We start from the raw sequence: 21,516 nt of genomic DNA, 5'->3' as shown, positions 1-21,516 counted from the left end.
AGTTAACTTCCTAGCAGACTGGGGTGGGATGTCTACCTTGAGCCAAATACCTCCCGCCTACTTATGTGTTAACAAAGTAGAGAGAAAAGAGGCCTCTGGAGCACACTCTCATTATATTTGGCTTCCTTCCTAAACCCATTAAAGCTTTCTTATTCAAGTAGTCATCCAGAAGCTGTTTTCCAGATAATGACGTGTTCCATAAATTAGCATGTTTAAATTACAAATCTAAAAGTCGGAACCCTAATTTCCAGTTAGAGGGTTCTTCAACCTTGGGAAAGTTGTTTTATTTAATCCTGCCTCTATTTCATTATACCTAGAATAGATGAGCACTTAAATCATGAATATTAACCTTTTGTAATATGGGTAACTACCTCTTCCTGCTAGCAAAGTTAGCACATCGACTTGGAACTGAATATCCTCTATTAATTGTTTCTATTGGGTCAAAAAGACCTTCTCACCCCTTGTTACAGTGGAGAACAGCCAAGTGGGTCCTTCGGACCTATAAATTCCATTTTGAATACAACTTATGACCTCATGACTAAATTATTCAAAGAGATCAGCAGTGTATTTCCAGATGCCTACATTCACTTGGGAGGAAACAAAGTGAACTTTGTTGGTATGGTGACAGTTCACAGAATAAATATCTAGTGCCTCTTAAACTTGCCTAAATCCATCAATTATGGCATTCGGTTGCATGAGACAATTTTCACTTCTGTAACAATTTACAGGCAGAGCATTTGTGATCCTCAACAAGTGTTGTAGGAGTTACAGTTGTGCAGAATTTTGCTTTGACCAGTAGTTTCACAAATTTTCAGGTATTCTAAAGGATTTCTTCATGAAAACTAACCTGGCAGGGAGGACAACTAGTATGGTAGAAAAATACTATATAAGATAATTAACATTTAAATGCTTTGTGTTAAAGGAAAAGCAATCCTTTCCATTGAGTTCTGCCTTCCAGAAAATCTGCTAATGTTAAGTATTACAGTACTGACTCTTGTGTGCTTGTATTAAAAGTATGGCGTGTATTAAGAGTTCTTCAAGTGGTTGTGGATTTTGAATATTTTGGAGTCTCTCTGTTGGAATAACTAATAATACAGAATTTGGAGCTGATCTAATAGAACTGGTATTCAAATTGATCTAGTTAGTATTTGTGTGTTCTCTTGAAACATCAAATCTGAACACTCAGGACTTGCTTTAATTTTTAAAAAGAAAGAGAAGTTCTGAATAATGCTTTATCACGAAGTGTTGGTTTGCTTTTGGGGTATTTTCCCAAATTCTTGATGTTGCTCCTGCAGATCCCCTGGTACTATGGCCGCTCAGTTTCCAGACCTGACGGCAACCTTCCCACAAAATTGCAGAGAAGCCAGCAACCCCAGAGCTCTTAGGAGCTCGAGGCAGCCTGCAGGAGACTGCTCCAGAACAAGGACTCCAATAGCTTTTCCAGAGAACTAGTACTCTTTCAAAATACATAATCATATTATCCTGCTGCTTCTGCTCTGTTGTGCATTCCAGGCTATGGCACGCCTAAGGCATCAGCTAGTGTACTGTGCATAGGTGAAACTGGTTGGGAAATCTGGTTTGAAACAAAACAAAAACTTATTCTTGTTTTATTGTTATTATTTTAAGGAAATCTAACCCTGAAGTGAAAGAGTTCATGAAGAAGCAAGGATTTGGCACTGACTATGCTAAACTGGAATCTTACTATATTCAGAAGTATGTTGGGTTCTTTTGGGTTTTGTTTTTTTTTTTTAATTCCTGCTCAGCTTTTCACAGCCACTATCTCATGGGGGTGTTGGGGTGCAGATATTGAACCTGTTTGAGGTTAGACTGTATTGTTTTCAAAAATTCCCATTTATTGGGGACTACCCACTTTCTTTCCTTTTAATATACTGAATGTAAAGTTCACAGCTTTAAAATATGGGACACAACAAGGATATGTAGGCTAGTTGTAAGCATGCTCTGAATGTATTGGGTATCTTAAACTAGGCATCTGCTGTAATGTGGTGGTGGGTTGACCCTGGCTGGACGCCAGGTGCCAACCAAAGACCATGGTGAGGCAGGCGAGAATATGTGAGAGAAACAACCATGCAGACAGGAAGGTCAGTGAAGAAGGAGCAGCAGAAACAACGTGTGATAAACTGACCGCAACCCCCATTCCCCATCCCCCTGTGCCGCTGTCGGGGGAGGAGGTAGAGAACTCAGGAGTAAAGTTAAGCCTGGGAAGAAGGGAGGGGTGGGGGGAAAGTGTTTTTAAGATTTGGTTTTATTTCTTATTACCCTACTCTGATTTGATTGGTAATAAATTAGACTAATTTCCCCAAGTCGAATCTGTTTTGCCTGTGATGGTAATTGGTGAGTGATCTCTTCCTGTCCTTATCTCGACCCATGAGCCTTTCGTTATATTTTCTATCCCCTGTCCAGCTGAGGAGGGGGAGTGATAGAGCAGCTTTGGTGGGCACCTGGCATCCAGCCAGGGTCAACCCACCACACCCATGATTTGAGTTGCATGTTATAGGAATTACTATAGCAGGAACCACCTGAACCAATGGAGGAGAAGCCTTACAAGAAGCAGTGCAAGTGCAGCAGTGACCTGACCTGAGCTGGCTTTGGTGCCCAGTATCTCCAAGCAACACACCACCTCTCCTGTCCTGAGTGACCACCTGTCGTGGTTTAGCCCCAGCTGGCAACTAAGCACCACACAGCCGCTCTCTCACTCCCCCCCGGTGGGATGGGGGAGAGAATCGGAAGAGCAAAAGTAAGAAAACTCGTGGGTTGAGATAAGAACAGTTTAATAATTGGAACAAAATAATAATAATAATAATAATAATAATAATAATAATAATGAATTATAATGAGAAGGAATACAATGAGAGAGAGAAAGAGGAACAAAACCCAAGGGAGGGAAAAAAAAGGGAAAAAAATATTAATAAAATAAAATAAAATTATACAACTGCTCACCACCCGCCGACCGACGCCCAGCCAGTCCCCGAGCAGCGATCGCAACCCCCCGGCCAACTCCCCCAGTTTATATACTGGGCATGACATAATATGGTATGGAATAGCCCTTTGGTCAGTTTGGATCAACTATCCTGGCTGTGCCCCCTCCCATTTCTTGGGCACCTGGCAGAGCATGGGAAGCTGGGGAAAAAAAAAAGGTCCTTGACCAATGTAAATACCGCTTAGCGACAGCCAAAACATCAGCGTGTTATCAACATTATCCTCATACTAAAATCCAAAGCACAGCACTATACCAGCTACTAGGAAGAAAATTAACTCTATCCCAGCCGAAACCAGGACAGTATCCACCCCTTATTCTATACCATTTACGTCATGCCCAGGTTCTACCCTTTCTAATACAATTAATCACCACCATTTTTTTTTCCTGTCTCTTGATATATATATATATATATATATGTACACACAATTATCATTCCCTTGGTCTATGAGTCATCCTTCTAAAATGTTTATTAAGTTCATTTAGTTCATGACTTTGGGCTCCATCTGTCATAATAGTCCTTCAGGGCAGAAGAGATGGTGCGTGGTGCTGGATTGTTCTGAATCTGGATTGTTCTGGATTCTTCTGGATGCTGAAGCCAGTTCTGGTTCCATCACTTCTGCACTTTGCTTGCTTTCATCGAAGTTCATTTTTCACTAATCTGGGTGATCCTTATTGAAATACCATTGATATGGTGTATAATAACCATAAAAGTGATGACACACAGTATTATATAGCAATTAACATCATACCATTTAGTTCATTAGCTATTCTCACCCAAAATCAAATCCCCTTGAGGTACACATCGGACTTCCCCATCCTTTCGCATTACCCACCAAGTACACCCGGGTCCTTGAGCAAAAGCAATCCCGCGAATGGGCTTGCCTTTGCCTGAGGCAGGAGTAACCCAAACTGTCTTCCCCAGCATGTTTTTTATGTGTACTACAGGGACCTTATCCCCTTCTACATTGTGTAAAAGTTTTGATTGGGCAGGGCCAGCTCGATTGACAGATCCTCTAATGTTGACTAACCAGGTGGCCTTTGCTAAATGTGTATCCCAATGTTTGAATGTCCCACCACCCAGTGCTCTCAGTGTAGTCTTTAACAGTCCATTATATCGCTCAATTTTCCCGGAGGCTGGTGCATGATAGGGGATGTGATACACCCACTCAATGCCATGCTCTTTGGCCCAGGTGTCTATGAGGCTGTTTGGAAAATGTGTTCTGTTGTCTGACTCAATTCTCTCTGGGGTGCCATGTCGCCACAGGACTTGCTTTTCAAGGCCCAGGATAGTGTTCCGGGCGGTGGCATGGGGCACAGGATATGTTTCCAGCCATGCGGTGGTTGCTTCCACCATTGTAAGCACATGGCGCTTGCCTTGGCGGGTTTGTGGGAGTGTGATATAATCGATCTGCCAGGCCTCCCCATATTTATCTTTCAGCTGTTGCCTTCCATACCACAGAGGCTTTAACCGCTTGGCTTGCTGGATGGCAGCGCATGTTTCACATTCATGGATAACCTGTGCAATAGTGACCATGGTCAAGTCCACCCCTCGATCACGAGCCCATCTATATGTTGCATCTCTTCCTTGATGGCCTGAGGTGTCATGGGTCCATTGAGGTATAAATAATTCACCCTTATGTTGCCAGTCCAGATCCACCTGAGCCACTTCAATCTTAGCAGCCTGATCCACCTGCTGGTTGTTTTGATGTTCTTCAGTGGCCCGACTCTTGGGTACGTGAGCATCTACGTGACGTACTTTTACAACCAGGTTCTCTACCCGGGCAGCAATATCTTGCCACAATGCTGCAGCCCAGATGGGTTTGCCTCTGCGCTGCCAGTTGCTCTGCTTCCATTGCTGTAGCCACCCCCACAGGGCATTGGCCACCATCCATGAGTCAGTACAGAGATAGAGCACTGGCCACTTTTCTTGTTCAGCAATGTCTAAAGCCAGCTGGATGGCTTTTACTTCTGCAAATTGGCTCGATTCACCATCTCCTTCAGCAGTTTCTACCACTTGTCGTATAGGACTCCATACAGCAGCCTTCCATCTCCGATGCTTTCCTACAATACGACAGGACCCATCAGTGAACAGGGTGTATTGCTTCTCATTTTCTGGCAGTTTATTGTACAGTGGGAACTCTTCAGCACGCGTCACCTCCTCCTCTGGCGATATTCCGAAATCTTTGCTTTCTGGCCAGTCCATAATTACTTCCAAGATTCCTGGGCAATTGGGGTTTCCTATCCGAGCCCGTTGTGTGATCAGTGCAACCCACTTACTCCACGTAGCATCAGTTGCATGATGTGTAGAGGGGACCCTCCCTTTGAACATCCAGCCCAGCACTGGCAGTTGGGGTGCCAGGAGGAGCTGTGCTTCAGTACCAACCACTTCTGAAGCAGCTCGAACCCCTTCATATGCTGCTAATATCTCTTTTTCAGTTGGAGTATAGCGGGCCTCAGATCCTCTGTATCCCCGACTCCAAAACCCTAGGGGTCGACCTCGAGTCTCCCCTGGTGCTTTCTGCCAGAGGCTCCAGGTAGGGCCATTCTCTCCAGCTGCAGTGTAGAGCACATTTTTTACGTCTTGCCCTGCCCGGACTGGCCCAAGGGCTACTGCATGAACTATCTCCCGTTTAATTTGTTCAAAAGCTTGTCGTTGCTCAGGGCCCCATTTGAAATCATTCTTCTTCCGGGTCACTTGGTAGAGAGGGCTTACGATCAGACTGTAATTTGGAATATGCATTCTCCAAAAACCCACAACGCCTAAGAAAGCTTGTGTTTCCTTTTTGCTGGTTGGTGGAGACATGGCTGTTATTTTGTTAATCACATCCATTGGGATCTGACGACGTCCATCTTGCCGTTTTATTCCTAAAAACTGGATCTCCTGTGCAGGTCCCTTGACCTTATTTTGTTTTATGGCAAAAGCGGCTTTCAGGAGGATCTGGACTATTTTCTTCCCTTTCTCAAAAACTTCCTCTGCTGTATTGCCCCACACGATAATGTCATCAATGTATTGCAGATGTTCTGGAGCTTCGCCCTGTTCCAGTGCAGTCTGGATCAGTCCATGGCAAATGGTGGGGCTGTGTTTCCACCCCTGGGGCAGTCGATTCCAGGTGTACTGAACACCCCTCCAGGTGAAAGCAAACTGTGGCCTGCACTCTGCTGCCAAAGGGATTGAGAAAAACGCATTAGCAATATCAATTGTAGCATACCATTTGGCTGCTTTTGACTCCAGTTCGTATTGAAGTTCCAGCACGTCCGGCACAGCAGCACTCAGGGGCGGCGTGACTTCATTCAAGCCACGACAGTCTACTGTTAGTCTCCACTCTCCATTAGACTTTCTCACTGGCCATATAGGACTGTTAAAAGGTGAACGAGTCTTACTGATCACTCCTTGGCTCTCCAGTCGACAAATCAGCTCATGGATGGGAATCAGGGAGTCTCGGTTGGTACGATATTGCCTCCGGTGCACCGTTGTGGTAGCAATTGGCACCTGTTGTTCTTTGACCCTCAGCAACCCCACAACAGAAGGGTCCTCTGAGAGACCAGGCAAGGTGGACAGCTGTTTCATTTCCTCCGTCTCCAAGGCAGCTATACCAAAAGCCCACCGGTACCCTTTTGGGTCCTTGAAATACCCTCTCCTGAGGTAGTCTATGCCAAGGATGCACGGAGCCTCTGGGCCAGTCACAATGGGGTGCTTTTGCCACTCCTTCCCAGTTAGGCTCACTTCAGCCTCCAAGACAGTCAGCTGTTGGGATCCCCCTGTCACTCCACAAATACAGATGGGTTCTGCCCCGATATAGCTTGATGGCATTAGGGTAAACTGTGCACCGGTGTCTCCTAGAGCCTTATACTCCTGTGGGTCTGATGTGCCAGGCCATCGAATCCACACAGTCCAGTAAACCCGGTTGTCCCTTTCCTCCACCTGGCTGGAGGCAGGGCCCCTCTAGTCCTGGTCACAATATTCATTACCCATTTCTTGTATATACGAGTCAGGAATTTCTTCATTAAAATCAGGAGTAAGATCAGCCCTTTTACTCTGTCTGGGGAACTGTCCACTGGAAACCAGAGCAGCAATTTTCCTGGAAGAACCCCCTTTGGTGATTGTTTTTCCTTGCAACTCACGTATCCGTGCCTCTAGGGTCGAGGTAGGTTTTCCATCCCACTTCCTCATGTCCTCTCCGTGGTCACGCAGGAAAAACCACAGGGTGCCCCGTGGTGTGTACCCTCTATATCCTCTCTCTTGAGCAGAAGAACGCTGACTCCTAATAGCTGAGACACTGGTCCGTATAGGTGGGGAATATACTACTGGACCTCATCTACTGGAATATACTACTGGACCACTGGACCTCATCTGGATCTGTGGGTGACCGCACGTCGTTCAGGTCACTATAAATCACTTCCAGCACAGCTAATTCCCTCAGGTACTGGATACCTTTCTCCATGGTGGTCCATTTCCCAGGGCGATATACAACATCTTCCTTGAAGGGATATCTTTCTTTTATAGCTGACAGGAGTTGCCTCCAGAGGCTGTGGGCTGGTTCCCCTTTTCCAATTGCTTTGTCAATGCCCCCTTCCCTAGAAATAGATCCCAGCTGCTTGGCTTCCTTACCCTCCAATTCCAGGCTACTGGCCCCACTATCCCAGCATCGGAGCAGCCATGTGACAATGTGCTCCCCTGGACGACGGCTGAAATCTTTTTGCATATCTCGCAGCTCACTCAGGGATAGGGATCCGGTGGTTTCTGTCTCGTTTACGAGCTCTTCCTCTTCCTCTCCCTGTGATAGCCCTGCTCTTTCATCTTCCCTTTCTAAACGAGCTGACTTTCGCTTCCAGGATTTCTTTTTATGTATAGGGGCGACTGATACTGACACGGGTTCGTTCCCTGTTTGAACCGCAATGCTTGTAATGGAGTTATCCGGAGCAGCTGCAGCTGCAGTGCCTGTCGCAGGTGTAGCCGGAACAGCCGCAGTGCCTGTCGCAGGGGTAGTCGGAACAGCCGCAGTGCCTGTCGCAGGGGGGGCTGGAGCAGCCGTAGTGCCTGTCGCAGGGGTAATCGGGACAGCCGCAGCGCCTGTCGCAGGGGTAGTCGGAACAGCCGCAGTGCCTGTCGCAGGGGGGGCTGGAGCAGCTGTAGTGCCTGTCGCAGGGGTAATCGGGACAGCCGCAGCGCCTGTCGCAGGGGCAGTCGGAACAGCCGCAGTGCCTGTCGCAGGGGGGGCTGGAGCAGCCTTAGTGCCTGTCGCAGGGTAATCGGGACAGCCGCAGCGCCTGTCGCAGGGGTAGTCGGAACAGCCGCAGTGCCTGTCGCAGGGGGGGCTGGAGCAGCCGTAGTGCCTGTCGCAGGGGGGGCTGGAGCAGCCGTAGTGCCTGTCGCAGGGGGAATCGGGACAGCCGCAGCGCCTGTCGCAGGGGTAGTCAGAACAGCCGCAGTGCCTGTCGCAGGGGGGTCTGGAGCAGCTGCAGTGCCTGTCATTTTGTCACCAGATCCTTGAGGGTTCTGAATAGTGTTGAACAGGGCTCGGTAGGCATGGGCCAGGCCCCAGCACATTGCAGGGATTTGCGTCTCCCTAGAATTGCCAGGGTGACGACATACTTTTTCCAAATAGTCTACTAATTTTTCAGGATTCTGCACTTGTTCAGGGGTGAAGTTCCAAAACACTGGAGGTGCCCACCGTCCTAGGCATTTGCCCATGCTATCCCACACACCCTGCCACTCATAACTATCCAGCCTTGGGGCAGATCTCTGAATTATATTCTTAAATTGCTTACTAACCTTGGACAAGATCGAAACAATATTCCCAAGCAATACCAATAGAAGTTTCTTAACTACCCAAGGATGTTCAAAATACTGAAAAGTTATTGTAATGAAGGAGGAAGCATTGTAGAAGAAAGTAGTGAAGGTACAATTCTGCATTTCCTCCATAAAAAACCTCTCAGAGGAAGAGGTATAATTGCGAATTGTCTCCATAAGCTGATACCCGACATACAATAACGGTTTCAGTACAGCACTTAGATACCAAAATAAACCCAAGGTCACTGTTTTAATAACAAATCTCACAGGCAAAACATCACCAATTAAAGCAGAGCACAGCAAACTGCAAAAACCAACACCGATCTTTAACATATACAGCAAAAAAATGAGCATGGTGCAGATCAGGTAAACCAATGCTAGGAACAGATGGATGAATATCACGTCCCGCAACTACTAACAGATCTGAATTCCTTAATACACTCTGGTTAATCTGTTATTATCTCAACCCTTCGAGCCCCACGTTGGGCGCCAAAAAGCACTGTCGTGGTTTAGCCCCAGCCGGCAACTAAGCACCACACAGCCGCTCTCTCACTCCCCCCCGGTGGGATGGGGGAGAGAATCGGAAGAGCAAAAGTAAGAAAACTCGTGGGTTGAGATAAGAACAGTTTAATAATTGGAACAAAATAATAATAATAATAATAATAATGAATTATAATGAGAAGGAATACAATGAGAGAGAGAAAGAGGAACAAAACCCAAGGGAGGGAAAGAAAAGGGAAAGAAAAAAAAATTAATAAAATAAAATAAAATTATACAACCGCTCACCACCCGCCGACCGACGCCCAGCCAGTCCCCGAGCAGCGATCGCAACCCCCCAGCCAACTCCCCCAGTTTATATACTGGGCATGACATCATATGGTATGGAATAGCCCTTTGGTCAGTTTGGATCAACTATCCTGGCTGTGCCCCCTCCCATTTCTTGGGCACCTGGCAGAGCATGGGAAGCTGGGGAAAAAAAAAAAAAATGAAAGGTCCTTGACCAATGTAAATACCGCTTAGCGACAGCCAAAACATCAGCGTGTTATCAATATCATTCTCATACTAAAATCCAAAGCACAGCACTATACCAGCTACTAGGAAGAAAATTAACTCTATCCCAGCCGAAACCAGGACACCTTGGTGTCTGCATAGTTGTTTCTCTCACATATTCTCACTCCTCTCTCTTAGCTGCTGTTGCACAGCAGTTTTTCCCCCTTTCTTAAATATGTTATCACAGAGGCGCTACCACTGTCGCTGATTGGCTCGGCCATGGCCAGCGGCAGGTCCATCTTGGAGCTGGCTGGCATTGGCTCTATTGGACATAGGGGAAGCTTCTGGCATCTTCTCAAAGAAGTCACCCCTGTAGCCCCCCCACTACCAAAACCTTGCCATGCACACCCAATACAGGGAACATATTAATGATTTTTTTGACAAATATTAATTGGCAGTGCACAGAGCTATAACTGTGTTAATTCTTTTGTTTTCATAACTCCTAAGTTTGGAGTAAGATATTTTACTTTTTTTTTTCTCATTTTTTTCAACACAGTAAAATAGTTTTATTTTTAAATAAAATACTATCTATATTAAATAATGATAAATAAGTCTTAGCACAAAAGCATGATTTTGAGGGGAAGTTAAATATCAAATCCTTTTTTTTAAGAAAGATCTGAAGATGTGTATTATACCCAGTCCACTAGAATAAATAGAATTCTGACTTCAGTAGCCTTTATAAAGTTCTATAAAATAATTTATCATGTCAGAATGAATTTTCTCTGAGAAACACTGACTTCTCAGATAGAAAGTGTATGGATGTGTAGAGTGTGAGAATATTTATTGTTTATTTTACTTTTATTTTTATTTTTTGTTGCAGTAAAATTACTGAAGGAGATTGTAAAAGCTGGGAAAACACACAGAGGCATAAAACCTGACTGATTAAAACCTTACCAATTAGCATTGATGAAGCAAACCTGGTCAGTCACGCTAATTGGTAAGGATATGTGGAGTGTGACAATGTTTATTTTTTGCAACAAGATTACAGAATCACAGAATCGAATAGGTTGGAAAAGACCTTTAAGACCATCAAGTCCAACCGTAAACCTAACACTACCAAGACCACCACTATACCATGTCCCTAAGCACCTCATCCAAGTGTCTTTTAAATACTTCCAGGGATGGCGACTCAACCACTTCCCTGGGCAGCCTGTTCCAATGCTTGATAACCCTTTCAGTGAAGTATAATTTCCTAATATCCAGTCTAAACCTCCCCTGGCGCAACTTGAGGCCATTTCCTCTTGTCCTATCACTTGTTACCTGGGAGAAGAAACCGACCCCCACCTCTCTACAACCTCCTTTCAGGTAGTTGTAGAGAGCAATAAGGTCTCCCCTCAGCCTCCTTTTCTCCAGGCTAAACAACCCCAGTTCCCTCAGCCACTCCTCATCAGACTTGTGCTCCAGACCCTTCCCCAGCTTCGTTGCCCTTCTCTGGACACGCTCCAGCACCTCAATGTCTCTCTTGGAGTGAGGGGCCCAAAAATGAACACAGTATTCAAGGTGTGGTCTCACCAGTGCCAAGTACAGGGGCACAATCACTGCCCTAGTCCTGCTGGCCACACTATTCCTGATACAAGCCAGGATGCCATTTGCCTTCTTGGCCACCTGGGCACACTGCTGGCTCATATTCAGGTGGCTGTCAACCAACACCCCCAGGTCCTTTTCTGCCAGTCAGCTTTCCAGCCACTCTTCCCCAAGCCTGTAGTGTTGCATGGGATTGTTGTGGCCCAGGTGCAGGACCTTTCACTGAGCCTTGTTGAACCTCATACAATTGGCCTCAGCCCATTGATCCAGCCTGTCCAGGTCCCTCTGTAGAGCCTTCCTACCCTCAAGCAGATCAACACTCCTGCCCAACTTGGTGTCATCTGCAAACTTACTGAGGGTGCACTTGATCCCTTTGTCCAGATCATTGATAAAGATATTAAACAGGACTGGCCCCAGCACAGAGCCCTGGGGGACACCACTTGTGACCGGCCGCCAACTGGAGTAAACTCCATTCACCACCACTCTTTGGGCCCAGCTATCCAGCCAGTTCTTTACCCAGGGAAGAGTACACCCGTCCAAGCCATGAGCAGCCAGTTTCTCCAGGAGAATGCTGTGGGAAACCGTGTCAAAGGCTTTACTGAAGTCTAGATAGACAACATCCACAGCCTTTCCCTCATCCACTAGGCGGGTCACCTTGTCGTAGAAGGAGATCAGGTTGGTCAAGCAGGACCTCCCTATCCTGAACCCATGCTGGCTGGGCCTGATCCCTTGGTTATCCTCTACATGCTGTGTGATGGCACTCAGGATGATCGGCTCCATCAGGTTCCCCGGCACCGAGGTCAGGCTGACAGGCCTGTAGTTCCCTGGGTCCTCCTTCCGGCCCTTCTTGAAGATGGGCGTCACATTTGCTAATCTCCAGTCAACTGGGACCTCCCCGGTTAGCCAGGACTGCTGGTAAATGATGGAAAGGGGCTTGGTGAGCACTTCTGCCAGTTCCTTCAGTACTCTCGGGTGGATCTCATCAGGCCCCATAGACTTGTGAGTGTCTAAGTGGTGCAGCAGGTCACTAACCATTTCCCCCTGGATTATGGGGGCTCCATTCTGGTCCCCAACCCTATCTTCTGACTTGGGGGGCTGGGTACCCAGAGAACAATTGGCCCTACTATTAAAGACTGAGGCAAAGAAGGCATTAAGTACCTCAGCCTTTTCCTCAGCCTTGGTCACTGTGTTCCCTCCCCCATCTACTAGGGGCTGCAGATTCTCCTGAGCTCTCCTTTTGCTGCTAATGTATTTGAAGAAGTATTTTTTGTTGTCTTTTACAGCAGCAGCCAGATTGAGCTCTAGCTCGGCTTTGGCCCTTCTAATTTTCTCCCTGCACAGCCTTGCTACACCTTTGTAGTCCTCCTGAGTTGCCTGCCCCTGCTTCCAGAGGTCGTAGACTCTCCTCTTTTTCCTGAGTTCTAGCCAGAGCTCTCTAGTCAGCCAGGCTGGTCTTCTTCCCCACCGGCTCATCTTTCGGCACCTGGGGACAGCCTGCTCTTGTGCCTTTAGGACTTCCTCCTTAAAGAATGTCCAGCCTTCCTGCACTCCTTTGCCCTTTAGGGCTGCCTCCCAGGGGACTCTCTCAACCAGTCTCCTAAACAGGCCAAAGTCTGCCCTCCAGAAGTCTAAGGTGGCAGTTCTGCTGACCCCCCTCGCCGCTTCTCCAAGAATCAAAAACTCTATCATTTCGTGATCACTCTGCCCAAGACGGCCTCCAACCATCACATGGCTCACAAGTCCTTCTCTGTTCATGAACAAGAGGTCCAGCGGGGCACCTTCCCTAGTTGGCTCCCTCACCAGCTGTGTCAGGAAGTTCTCTGCCACACACTCCAGGACCCTCCTAGACTGTTTCCTCTCTGCTGTGTTGTATTTCCAGCAGACATCTGGTAGGTTGAAGTCCCCCACAAGAACAAGGGCTAGCGATCATGAGGCTTCTCCCAGCTGCTTATAGAATAGTTCATCTGTCTCCTCATCCTGGTTGGGTGGTCTGTAACAGACTCCCACCACAATATCTGCCTTGTTGGCATTCTCCCTGGTTCTTACCCATAGACACTCCACCCTATCATCACCATTGTCAAGCTCTAAACTATCCAGACATTTCCTAACGTATAGGGCTACCCCACTGCCTCTCCTGCCTCGCCTATCCCCCCTGAAGAGTTTATAGCCATCCATTGCCGCACTCCAGTTGTGCGAGTCATCCCACCATGTTTCCGTGATGGCAACTATATCATAGTTTTCCTGGTGTACAATGGCTTCCAGCTCCTCCTGCTTGTTGCCCATGCTGTGGGCATTGGTGTAGAGGCACTTCAGCTGGGCTGTCGTCCATGTCTCCGTCATAGAGGAACACCCCTTGTGTGCTTTGAGGTGTTTCACTGGCATTTCCCACTTGGTTCCTATTGCCTCAGTATCCCCTAGCTCAACTCTGTTCAACTTCAACTGTGCCCCAGTGTACCCTGCACATCTCAGAGACACAGGCCGAGTGCCCTCGCTGGCACCCACTCCCTCTAACCGTGGCACGTCGTCCCTCAGCTTCTCTCGGGCAAGCCTGATATCATCCCCCTCCCCCTTCGAGTCTAGTTTAAAGCTCTGTCGATGAGCCCTGCAAGTTCCTGAGCAAAGATTCTCTTTCCCCTCTGAGAAAGATGAATCCCATCAGACGCCAGCAAACCTGGTGCTATGTAGGCCATCCCATTATCAAAAAAACCAAAACCGTGGCAATGACACCAGCCACGGAGCCATGAGTTAATAGATTGGGTACCTCTGTTCCTTCTAGTGTCGCTGCCCACAACTGGAAGGAGAGAGGAGAAAATAACCTGTGCTCTGGAGTCCCTTATGAGCCATCCCAAGGCCCTGAAGTCTCTTTTGATCGCCCTAGGACTACGTGTTGCAGCTTCATCACCCCCCACATGGAAGAGCAGTAGGGGGTAACAGTCCGAGGGCCGTACCAGGCTAGGGAGTATCCTTGTGATATCCTTCACCCAGGCCCCAGGGAGGCAGCAGACTTCCCTAAGAGGAGGGTCCGTCCGGCATATTGGACCCTCGGTTCCCCTCAGAAGGGAGTCACCCACAACTATAACCCATCTTCTCTTCCTTGTGGAGGTGGTGTTGATACGAGAGGTACGTTCTTCTGACCTGGGCGACAACACCTCTGGTGTAGATGGACTGTCATCCCCATCCTCCATTGCCTGGCCTTCCACCTCCAGGGCCTCATACCTGTTGTACAGAGGCACCTGGGAAGGCGAGGTGGGCAAGGAGGGCCTTCGCCTGCCACCACGAGCGTGGACTTGCCTCCATTCACTCTCCTCCTTTGAGCTGCTGCCTTCAGCCCGGTGGGGGGCGGATACAGGATCCCCTTGATTGTGGGTTCTTACTGGTGGCTGCTGCTGCTCCTGTTCCTGTCTCGGGGGGGGCAGAGCATGGCACCACCAGTCGATCTCTTTCTCAGCCTCCCTGATGCTCCTTAACCTTTCTACCTCCTCCCATAGCTCTGCCACCATGCAGATCAAATCATCTACCTGGTTGCACCTCACACAGCTGTCCTCACGGCTGCCATCTGTGAACAGTGAGAGGCCCTGGCACTCCCTGCAGCCTGAGACCTGGGCGGCTGCATGTTTTCATGGGAGCTCTGTCTGGGTAGCCACATCCACTCTGGCAAGCACAGAGGGCATCGCTTTCTGACAAGTGAATACCATAGCTGAGTTTCTTCTGAAAGGATGGGGACTACCGAATGAACTCACTTTTCACAGTTCCTCTTGAGCTGCTAGGGTGACTTCGCCTTCCCCACACGCCCTGCCTGTGCAAACTGCCGCGCAAACTGACGCACCACACCCTTCTGACGCACCACGCCCTGTTTGCCCGGCCTGTTCGCCGCGCTCCTGGTTGCTCGCGCTCCCTGGGGGCTGCTCTTGTACGGGAGGGGAATTGCCACCGTCACTCTTGTCCCCGCCCACGCTGAGTCAGAGCCGGGCCCTCATCAGGAGCTCCCTCCTTTACAGGACCCTGACTAGGAGTCCTGTAAAAATGGCATGATAAGGAAAATGAGGAAGACAAATGCACAGAATCATAAACCTGCCAATTAGCATTGATGAAGACAATGAACAAAACAAATGAAACCTGGTCAGTCATACTAATTGATAAAAAGATGTAGAGCATGATAATGTTTATTGCAGCATGGTTATTGGAATGATAACCACTCTCCATCATTTTTCAGCAGTCCTGGTTAACAGAGGAGGTCCAAGACGCCTGGAGGCTTGCCAATGTGATGCCCATCTACAAGAAGGGCCAGAAGGAGGATCCAGGGAACTACAGGCCTGCCAGCCTGACCTTGGTGCCAGGGAAAATTATGGAGAGGTTCACCTTGAGTGCGCTCAACAGGCATGTGCAGGCCAACCAGGGGATCGGGCCCAGCCAGCATGGGTTTAGGAAAGGCAGGTCCTGCTTGACCAACCCGATCTCCTCCTACAACCAGGTGACCTGTCTAGTGGATGAGGGAAAGGCTGTAGATGTTATCTACCTGGAATTTAGTAAAGCCTTTGACACTGTCTCCCACAGCATTCTCCTGGAGAAGCTGGCTGCTCATGGCTTAGGTGGGTGTATTCTTCGCTGAGTAAAAAACTGGCTGGATGGCTGAGCCCAGAGAGTGGTGGTGAATGGAGTTAAATCCAGTTGGTGGCCAGTCACAAGTGGTGTTTCCCAGGACTCAGTTTTGGGGCCAGTTCTGTTTAATATCTTTCTCAATGATCTGGATGAGGGGATTGAGTGCATCTTCAGTAAGTTTGCAGACGACACCAAGTTGGGCAGGAGTGTCGATCTGCTCGAGGGTAGGAAAGCTCTGCAGAGGGATCTGGACAGGCTGGATCAATGGGATAGGGCCAATTGTATGAGGTTCAACAAGGCTCAGTGCAAGGTCCTGCACTTGGGCCACAACAACCCTATGCAATGCTACAGGCTTGGGGAAGAGTGGCTGGAAAGCTGCCTAGCGGAAAAGGACCTGGGGGTGCTGGTTGACAGCCTGCTGAACATGAGCCAGCAGTGTGCCCAGGTGGCCAAGAAAGCCAATAGCATCCTGGATTGTATCAGAAATAGCGTGGCCAGCAGGACTAGGGAAGTGACTGTCCCTTTTTACTGGGCACTGGTGAAGCCGCACCTTGAATAGTGTGTTCAGTTTTGGGCCCCTCAGTACAGGAAGGACATTGAGGTGCTGGAGCATGTCCAGAGAAGGGCAACAAAGCTGGTGAAGGGTGTGGAGAACAAGTCCTATGAGGAGTGGCTGAGGGAACTGGGGTTGTTTAGCCTGGAGAAGCAGAGGCTGAGGGGAGACCTTATTGCTCTCTACAACTACCTGAAAGGAGGTTGTAGAGAGGTGGGTGTCAGTCTCTTCTCCCAGGAAACTAGCAATAGGACAAGAGGAAATGGCCTCAAGTTGCATCAGGAGAGGTTTAGATTGGATATTAGGAAAAATTTCTTTACTGAAAGGGTGGTCAAGCATTGGAACAGGCTGCCAAGAGAGGTGCTTGAGTCGCCATCCCAGGAGGAGTTCAAAAAACATGTAGACTTGGCACTTCGGGCCATGGTTTAGTAGGCATGGAGGTGTTGGGTTGACAGTTGGACTAGATGATCTTAGAGGTCTTTTCTAACCTTAATGATTCTATGGTTCTATGATTCTATAAGAAAAGTGAGGACAATAAACAAACAGAATGAATCACACATGTCCTGGTTCAACCTCAGTAGGCAGCTAAACATCACACAGCCACTCGCTCACTCCCCCCACAGTGGGATGGGGGAGAAAATCGGAAAGGTAAAAGAGAAAACTCATGGGTTGAGCTAAAGACAGTTTAATAGGGAAAGCAAAAGCCGTGCACACAAGCAAAGCAAAACAAAGAATTCATTCACTACTTCCCATTGTCAGGCAGGTGTACAGCCATCTCCGGGAAAGGAGGGCGCTCTATCACACGTAATGGTTACTTGGAAAGACAAACGCCATAACTCCGAACGTCCCCCCCTTCCTCTTTCTTCCCCCAGGCTTTATTGCTGAGCATGACGTCATATGGTGTGGAATATTCCTTTGGTCATTTGGGGTCAGCTGTCCCAGCTGTGTCCCCTCCCAACTTCTTGTGCACCCCCAGCCTACTCGCTGGTGGGGTGGGGTGAGAAGCAGAAAAGGCCTTGACTCTGTGTCAGCACTGCTCAGCAGTAACTAAAACATCCCTGTATTATCAACACTGTTTCCAGCACAAATCCAAAACATAGCCCCATAGTAGCTACTATGAAGAAAATGAACTCTATCCCAGCCAAAATCAGTACAACAGATCTGAGAAAAGGAACATAAAGACAGTGACAAGAAACAACCCTCACTAGTCCCACTAATTGAGTGGGCCATTAAGTGATTATAGGTTCCATTCCCAGGAAGGTCGACTTGAATTTTGCAACTGATAAGGCTTTAAATCAGGGGAAAATCCCGGACATTGTATCAGAGAGAGGTAGGGAGCGAGTTAACAAGTCTCTGAAGAATGAAGAATGAATGGGGGGAGAGGGGAAAACCAGAAAGGGGTATAAAGGGTAGTGAGCAGGGGGGCTGGTCATGTGTAAAATAGGGCTGGTCAGTATGGTTGTCTGAATGAGCCCTGTGACTGATCACTGCAGTCTGTCTGTGCTGGGATGTTTTAGTTGTTGGGATGGTTTAGTTGTTGCTGCACTAGTCAATGACTTTTCAGCTTCCCATGCTCTGCCAGGTGCAGAAGAAGTTGGGAGGGGACACAGCCGGGACAGCTGACCCAAACTGACCAAAGGGCTATTCCATACCATATGACGTCATGCTCAGCAATATAAAGCTGGGGAAGAAGAAGGAAGGGGGGGACGTTCAGAGTGATGGCATTTGTCTTCCCAAGTAACCATTACGCATGATGGAGCCCTGCTTTCCTGGAGATGGCTGAACACCTGCCTGCCCATGGGAAGGAGTGAAGGAATTCCTTGTTTTGCTTTGCTTGCATGCGCGGCTTTTGCTTTCCCTGTTAAATTGTCTTTATCTCAACCCATGAGTTTTCTCACTTTTACTCTTCTGATTCTCTCCCCCATCCCACCGGGGGGGAGTGAGCAAGCGGCTGTGTGGTGCTTAGTTGCCGGCTGGTGTTAATCCATGACACTGTCCTATCTTCTTATTAAATCTTTTCTTAACTATCTCTCTGCATAATCTCAATCTCTATCGTGTGTGTACGTTTGCTGCAAGGACTAAGTGGTAGCTACTGGTGAGACATGCGTGTGTGAGAGCGAAGTTTGGTGCCAGCTACTGGAGTCAGACCGGGGGGGTGTAGGTGTCCCACGGCCTGTTGTGTCAGCTACTAGAGCAAGTGCGCGTCCTAGCATCAATAGATAGAGAGGCCATAGCTCTCTGGATCTAGGGAGGTCCTACAAACTTTGTGCCTGGAGTGCAGTTTACTGGGAGGACTGGTGTGAGTGGATTTGGGTCCAGCTACTGGAGTCAGACTGTAGATGTAGGTGCCCTGTGGCCTATGGTGTCAGCTACTGGAGCGAGTCGGGTCTCAGCATGAGCTGCTGGAGTGAATGTGGGTCTCAGCCACCAGCTAGTGGGGTGGGAACAGTGTGTGCAGTGTGTGTCTTGAATACCAGCGACCGGGGGGATGATGACTGGTGTGAGTGAGGGGCTCAGTGCCAGCAGCTGGAGCAGTACTGTGGGTCATAGAATCATAGAATCATTTAGGTTGAAAAAGACCTTTAAGATCATCAAGTCCAACCGTAAACCTAACACTGCCAAGACCACCACTAAACCATGTCCCTAAGCACCACATCTACATGTCTTTTAAATACCTCCAGGGATGGTGACTCAACCACTTCCCTGGGCAGCCTGTTCCAATGCTTGACAACCCTTTCGGTGAAGAAACTTTTCCTAATATCCAATCTAAACCTCCCCTGGCACAACTTGAGGCCATTTCTTCTCATTCTATCTCTTGCTACTTGGGAAAAGAGACTGACCCCCACTTCACTACAACCTCCTTTCAGGTAGTTGTAGAGAGCAATAAGGTCTCCCCTCAGCCTCCGCTTCTCCAGGCTAAACAATCCCAGTTCCCTCAGCTGCTCTTCATCAGCCTTGTGCTCTAGACCCTTCACCAGCTTCGTTGCCCTTCTCTGGACATGCTCCAGCACCTCAATGTCTCTCTTGTAGTGAGGGGCCCAAAAATGAACACAGTATTCGAGGTGCGGCCTCACCAGTGCTAAGTACAGGGGCACGATTGCTGCCGTAGTCCTGCTGGCCACACTATTTTTGATACAAGCCAGGATGCCATTGGCCTTCTTGGCCACCTGGGCACACTGCTGGCTCATATTCACCCAGCTGTTGACCAACACCCCCAGGTCCTTTTCTGCTAGGCAGCTTTCCAGCCACTCTTCCCCAAGCCTGTAGCATTGCATTTTTTACATTTACAAAATCCATCCAATTTTTAGCATGCTCTGAAATGAAAGAATTCATTCAAAGATGCCTTCTGGTGACTTTCTTGTAGGTTGACACACATGTATAAAGTAGATTCATCCCTGTAACATTTTGGTAGTTTGAACATTAACGTTACATACAGTTTCTGACAGTGTAGCACATTTAAAAAAACATTAAAGAAAGATTATGCCTGATTAATTTTCTCTAGACAGGAAATGGAAAATAAACTGTCTATCAACATTTAACTGAATATCACTCATTTTAATAATAGTCATTATGGCATAGAACGAAAGGACACACAGTATGGGTATGAAGAATTTACTTGGAAAAAAAATGAATTAAGTTTAACAGATGTTAATTTTATTTTGCAAGAAAAGTGCTGAGGATTTGGCCCATATTTTAATTAATTTTGAGCAACTTGAAGTTAATTTTTTTAGAATATGTAGATGTATTCTTTTCCATTACCAGATAAAAATTGTTTCTTTATTAAAATATTGTTCACAAAATTTTGAGGACTCCAACAGAAAAGTGATATACCTCTTCAAAGGAAGTTCAAAGCAAGTCATTTAACTCAAAGAAATAAAATGGAGATTTAGTGACAGCCCAAAAGCAGGACGAGTGGCCCAGTTCAGATATTACTCAGTTCTTCCTAATATGAATTCTCTGTAAAGTTTATGAGAATTTTATTTAATAGGAAATTTCAGGTCTTAGCTTATTTGACTGTGTGATTTGTTTGTTTAAAAGCTGAAAGTCTAATTATGGAACCACAGTAAATTGTCCTGGTCATTTATTCACGTGCATGGTGGATGAAAAACTGAATATGAGCTGGCAATGTATGCTCGCAGCCCAGAAAGCCAACTGTAGCCTGGACTGCATCAAAAGAAGTGTGGCCAGCAGGTCGAGGGAGGTGATTCTGCCCCTCTGCTCTGCTCTGGTGAGACCTCACCTGGAGTACTGTGTTCAGTTCTGGGGCCCCCAGCATAAGAAAGACAGGGACCTGTTGGAGCAGGTCCAGAAGAGTGCCATGAAGATGATCGGGGGCTGGAGCACCTCTGCTATGAAGACAGGCTGAGAGAGTTGGGGTTGTTTAGCCTGGAGAAGTGAAGGCTGCAGGGAGACCTCATTGCAGCTTTTCAATACTTAAAGGGGGCCTACAGGAAAGATGGGAGGGACCCTTTATCAGGGAGTGTAGTGATAGGATGAGGGGTAATGGCTTTAAACTGAAAGAGGGTAGATTTAGATTAGATATAAGGAAGAAATTCTTCACTATGAGGGTGGTGAGGCACTGGAACAGGTTGCCCAGAGAAGTTGTGGATGCCCCATCCCTGGAAGTGTTCAAGGTCAGGCTGGATGGGGCTTTGAGCAACCTGGTCTAGTGGAAGGTGTCCCTGCTCATTGCAGGGGGGTTAGACTAGATGACCTTTAAAGGTCCCACCCTCATTGTAAAAAATTTCTTCCTTATATCTAGTCTAAATCTACCCTCTTTTAGTTTAAAACCAGTACCCCTTGTCCTATTGCTACAGGCCCTACTAAAAAGTCTGTCCCCATCTTTCTTATAAGCCCCCTTTAAGTATTGAAAGGCCACAATAAGGTCTCCCTGCAGCCTTCTCTTCTCCAGGCTGAACAACCCCAACTCTCTCAGCCTGTCCTCGTAGGAGAGGTGTTCCAGCCCTCGGATCATTTTCGTGGCCCTCCTCTGGACCTGCT

At 47.7% G+C, this 21,516-nt stretch overlaps 1 pseudogene; it reads left to right on the top strand.

Annotated features, from left to right (window-relative positions):
- Positions 1 to 21,516, top strand: part of LOC140650723 (beta-hexosaminidase subunit beta-like) — a 112,129-nt pseudogene that overhangs the window by 29,216 nt on the left and 61,397 nt on the right.

Source organism: Ciconia boyciana, chromosome 4 (genome assembly GCF_034638445.1).
Source record: "Ciconia boyciana chromosome 4, ASM3463844v1, whole genome shotgun sequence".
In the NCBI taxonomy this organism is placed as follows: domain Eukaryota; kingdom Metazoa; phylum Chordata; class Aves; order Ciconiiformes; family Ciconiidae; genus Ciconia; species Ciconia boyciana.
Note: the sequence above shows the minus strand (reverse complement) of the source record. Positions and strands in the feature narration are given on the sequence as shown.